The following is a 6,019-nucleotide window of genomic DNA, read 5'->3' on the forward strand; positions in this document are numbered from 1 at the left end:
AGTTACTATTAAAATTTAAAATTCCCTCTTAAAAAACACTACCTGGGATTTCTTGAAAATTTTAATCTACCAACGTCTACATTTCATCAAAAGATAAGAGCCTTACTATAAAAGAAGGATTGAAACTGAAAAGTAATGAGCTGTTATCATCTTTTTCCATTCTACTACTCACAAAAAATTAAACATGTATGTACCAGTTCACTCTACATGATCCATGATTTATTGCAGAAATGGTAAAAAACTCAATGCTTATTTCTTCTAATCTCAATAGAAATTTGCATTTTGAAATCTTATAAATCTATTAAAATAGTAACAATAGTACAAAATTATATCTTATTTTCCAGTGATCAGGAACTTTACGGCCCTAAAAGCTTTATTATGAATAAAAGCTTATAATTTCATTGTCTTCTAACAGTCTTGTGTGAATGAACTCTAAATTTCTTGCACCATTCTGACTTGAAGTAAACGCACAGGTGGTATATTGTAGGGAGACAGAGTCAACCTGTAATGGTTTTGGAGAAACCTGTAGAGCTTGTCAATCAGTAATCCTTCAAAAGGCCCAGTGCTCTTATTAGTTTTCAATGTGATTTTTCCTAGAACATACACAAACCTCGTATTCTTTGCCAATTCAATCTACTGCAGTTGCTCATCTAAGAGTAGTTACATTCTTCCACTGTATTTCTGCTTGCATAACTTCTGTCATCTGAGGAGGAATGAGTTCCTCTAAGCTTGAGATAGTCTTTTATGCTTTCAAAAACGTGGTTGCTAAATTTAGATCCTTCAATGTTTGGGGCATCTTTGTAACCATATTGGGCTACACATTTATATACACCTTCTGGCTCTAGTTTTCCAACCATAAATCTCTTCGACAAAAGTATTGTCCTAACTGGAACCATTCTTATGGTGACAATGATAGGAACTTCATGCAGAGGCCCCACATTCTTTACATAATCCTCAATAATTAGTGGTAAGTCAAAAATAAGGTCACTGCAAAAGAAATGAATTCCTGGTACAAGTGAATTCACCCCAACAACCAATCCATTCAAACCTTCTATGCTAAGTTTTCTCAGTGCTAAATATTTATACTTTTTCTACCTTCCTTATTTCCAAGAGAACATTATGGTTAGCAAAATTGTTGCAATGACGAAGAGACACCAACCACCTTGTGGCACCTTATTCAATACAGATGATAAATAAACTCCTTCAAAGATAGCAGAAAACAGAGTGAAGGGTGGTATAAGAAAAACATGCATGTTCCAAACCACAAGCATGACCGAAATTGTTGCAATTAGGAAGGGACACCAACCTCCCTGTGGCACCTTTTTTAATATAGATGATAGATAAACTCCTTCAAAGATAGCAAAAAATAGAGTGAAGGATAGTATAAGAAAAACATGCATGTTCCAAACCACAAGCATGACCAAGGTTACTATGCACGTCGTAATGAACATGACCCCAACTACTGTAACCCCTGCCCCACCAAACACCTAAAATTATCCTTGGAAACTCAAAAGAATCGATAAAAACTACCAAATTCGATTCTTAGATATAAATTTGTATATTCTTACCATATGCATTGCCAAACTGTGTTCCATCCTAGAATCCTACGACAATTGGAAGGCAGATAACCATGAGAACATAGTTAACTTTTGGTGAGTAGATTTAACCCTCGTAATTTCGTGAGGTATGCACAATATTCACTCGAGGGAAGCTACTAAGAGCCATGGATTGTCTTATGATTGAGAATATTGCTGTAATCAATGCTTGACTGGCTACAACGGCTGCTAAAGTGGCAACAATAAATATTGGCCAATACACAGGTTGTGGTATTTCTTTGTAAAATGTACAGGGTATGTCCCCTAGGTTTTTTATCAAATAAGTCACTTGTCCCGTATATGTGATAAGCAAAGATGGGTAAACCAACAAAAAAAACAGCAAGTTGCACCAAAAAACCCAAATTTATCATTATGGTACTAAAACTTAAGGAGGATGAAGCACACAGGTATGATGAAATACTAATAATTCTGTCCTTGACATATAGCTTGGACCTGGATTGATTTCCTTTTGAAATGGCCCAAGTCTACAAACATGGCCTCGGCACCTAGATCCATTTAGAACAAAGAACTGATGTTAGTGTTTCTATTTGTATAGCTTTAAAATAAATAACTGGAATGAAGTTATGAATTTTTTTTGAGAAAATCATTGGTATGGATTTATCAATTGAGTTAGAAAACAATTCCAAGTATACGATATGATAAAATGAGACACATATCATCATGAGAATAATCAATACCTGTTATACATAAGTCTACACCTCCAAGCATCACCCATCCTTATTTGTGATATTCATGAAAGTAATAATATATATAATATGGGTTGAATGCCTTCAATGCTCCAAAATAATATTTCACAATATTATACAGTCTGATCATGATGTTGGTCATGAACTAGGCAATCATTATGGTTGAGAAATGAAGCTAACTTTACTTGTACCGAGTTTTTGAAAAAGGAACAGTAGTAATAGGATAAAAAAATGATAAAAGTACAACAACGCCTGCATGAGTTAACACACGAAAACATAAATTATGTCAGGAAGTGGGATGCCATAATTCACATTATACTCATAGATGATATCATGTTTATGATAGGGAGCTGCATCCCCCCTTCAAATAAACTAAACTATTCTGGAAAACTTTATTACATCCCAATATACTCATGGAAGGCAAGCTAATAGTGTCTACTTCACATTCTTGTATCATCTTACCTTGGCTCATGTTACTATTCCTTGACTAAATTCCTTACATAGTTGACATCACTGTAGGAATAAAAAAGGAATCATAATTTGGAACAAAATCAACATGTGTGATGGAGCATTGAGTTGAGGTGCCACGTTGATACCAGTTTGACATGAAAGAATTTTTGAGATACATTTATGGGCAGACCTGATTGTAGGAGTCAACACTCCAACCAATCACCATACTAGTGCCCATTAGAGATTTATTGAAGCTTAGTAACAATTACTATCATGATTCATCAGCGGCTAATGTTTAAATACTAAATTGCAAAATGTAGTTAATGCCAAATAATGTATACATTTTTTATGGCATTAGGCAGTAGCAACAACAGAACTAAGTTTTGGGTTCTGTATTGGGCAAATTCGTATTATGGAATTTGGGTTTTGCATGAGTATTGTTGTTTCTAGAGAAAACGAGGTTGTGAATAATGGTGGAGAGATGTTGTGCAATTGCATAGAATGCAATGATAGGTGGCTGTGGTAAACATGGGTGTAATGACCAAACAATGAAACTATTTAATGCAATGCCTAAGCTAGATGAAGTTACATGGAATTTTGTAATTTCAAGATATGCACAGAATGGGTAATGCCATGAGGCCCTAAATTTTTTTGGTCAAATGAAGGAGAGCGTTTTTAAGCCAAATAACTTCACCTTTGGCACCATTGTCAAGGCTTGCGTTGGTAGTACAACTCTGGAATAGGGGAACAAGATCCATGCTGACATTATTAAGAGTGGGTTTGAGCTATATTTTGTTGTTGGAAACACCCTTGTTGGTAGGTATAGAAAATGTGAATGTAGATGATGGACATGAAATGTTTGACCTAACCACAAGATAAAACAACATCAGCATCATCAGTTAAGTAGAAAAGATAAGAAGAAAGATGCATACTTTTATAGGTGTTTTTCCATATTCAATGTTCATGACATATAGCTTGGAATTGGATTGATTTCCTATTGAAATGGCCCAATTCTGCAGACATGGCCTCGATAGTTGGATCCAGTCAGAGCAAAGAATGAATGTTAGTGTTTCTATTTGTATAGCTTTAGCATAAATAATTGGGATGAAGTTATGAATTTCTTTTGAGAAAATCATTGGTATGGATTTATCAATTGAGTTAGAAAACAGTTCCAAGTATACTATATGATAGAATGAGGCACATATCATCATGAGAATAATCAATACCTGTTATACACAAGACTACACCTCCAAGCATCACCCATCCTTGTTTGTGATATTCATGAAAGTAATAGTATATATAATATGGGTTGAATTCTTGGTATGCTCAAGGATAATATTTCACAATATTATACAGTCCTGTCATGACATTGGTCACAAACCAGGCAACCATTATGGGTGAGAACATGAAGCTAACTTTACTTGTACTGAGTTTTTCAAAAAGGAACAAAAGAATTTTGCCCAAAAAAACAGAGCTTTCGAACGGGTAGAATCTCTACCTCTCAAACCCAAGATGGAGGTGTTGGCAACAAAGCCACCATCATAACAAAAATTAGGAAAATTTTCTGAGTCATTGCACTCTTCTCAAGCAATTCCCTTGTCTTCAAGTTTATAACATTTCCACCATTTTGCATACTGAAAAAATTCAAACTAGCATATGATGCAAGGAGCGTGAGTTGCTTGCCAGTGCTTTTTTCAAGGTTGAAAACCCCTGTATTCTTTTCCAATTCAAGGTGTTGCTGGGGAAACACCTTATGAAATTGCCAAGTTGGCAGGAGTGCTTAACTAAAGAAAATTGAACTGAAGATGTGTGTCCTCAGACTTGATTTAAAATAGAACCCACACCCACAGAGGATCGACAAGAAAAAAAAATTGTCGTTCCCATCATGTGCTTTAAAAATTCGATTGTATTGAGACACCGAATTAAAAAATTACATGTCAATAAGGGTGTTTGGTTAGGAAAGAGGTGTGTTACATGCTCCTACAAACGTTCGAATCTTAGAGACACGTTTCACCCCTCGAGGCCAAGGAACATCTTGCAAAGAAAAACATGACAAGCAACTAGGGCCGGATACAAGTCTAGGGAGACATTATAATAGAAACGATACCCACCCACAATTTCTCACAAAAGGGATCTTTAGAACTGTATCTCGTAAGAAGGCTACATTAGATAGTAATATATTCATATTAGCCATGGGTTCAATTTCCACATAGTGATGAAAGCAAGCATTTTGTCTAATATAAATAATTAATAATCAACACTATAATTGAATTTAGAAGAATTTTTCCCAGAAAAAAACATAGCTTTCGAACAGGTTGAATCTCTACCTCTCAAACCCAAGATGGAGGTGCCAACAATAAAGCCACCCATGGTTCCATTCCAGAAGTCCTTCTCTTAAAATTTCTCAACCACGTGATTGGTCAATGCAAAGACCCCTCCGATTGTAGCAAATGCGAGACCATAACTCCCCATAAGTTGCATAGTCTTGATCAAACCTGAAAGGGAAATGCTCCTTTCAACCTTCGTCACATCATACCATCTGGCCACCATACCTCCCCAAACATACCCCCAATGAAACCACTCATTGTGCCACTGAAAGTCTTAAATGTTAAACTAAGGGTGTCTTCCATCCTTATCTTCTCTATAGCATCCATTTCCACCAGTGTCTTTCCTTACAAAATCCTCCAAAAATGGAAGTCTTTCATATTAAAGCCCTAGATTATTAAAACCCTAGATAAAGATTTAGGTTTGATTCTGAAAAAGGACTATATAGAAAATTCCTTTGATTCCACTGAGAGGATAATGTAATTTGTCCCCTGATTCTGTGAACTCATAGTTCCGAAACAAATTTATTATGGATTTAATGAACTTATATAACATTTCATGGATTCTAGAGCTTACGTGCCCTGGGTTTTTTATCAAATAAGCCACTTGTCCCTTATATGTAATAAGCAGAAATGGCTAAACCAACACATAGAAATCTTGAAGCAAGCTACACCAAAAATCCCAAATTCCTATGGCTGAAATAAAACATAGAAGAAAAGGAGACGAATTCTTTTTCCCACAACAGTAGTTTCTTTAAGCCTGCATGTCCTCCACCACGCCTGCGACATCTGAATTTAAGACTTCGATCGATGCAGAGAGTGAATGCAAATAGCATAGATGATCAATTCCATTCTAGTCCGAGAAGCACCTAGAAGTATTTCTGAGCGAGGGCAAGTGCGAGGTCTCCATTCAGAGAAGCACCTGGAAGTAGCGTAGCATCGA

The 6,019-nt window shown here is 35.8% G+C and overlaps 1 pseudogene; it reads right to left on the reverse strand.

The window, feature by feature from the left end:
* Positions 1–650: 650 nt before the first annotated feature.
* On the reverse strand, positions 651–4,385 carry LOC149183373 (potassium transporter 26-like; annotated as a pseudogene).
* Between the last annotated feature and the right edge of the window lie 1,634 nt (positions 4,386–6,019).

Source organism: Pinus tabuliformis, chromosome 3_2 (genome assembly GCF_031772625.1).
Source record: "Pinus tabuliformis cultivar Carrire ecotype Pingquan chromosome 3_2, CPIR1, whole genome shotgun sequence".
In the NCBI taxonomy this organism is placed as follows: domain Eukaryota; kingdom Viridiplantae; phylum Streptophyta; class Pinopsida; order Pinales; family Pinaceae; genus Pinus; species Pinus tabuliformis.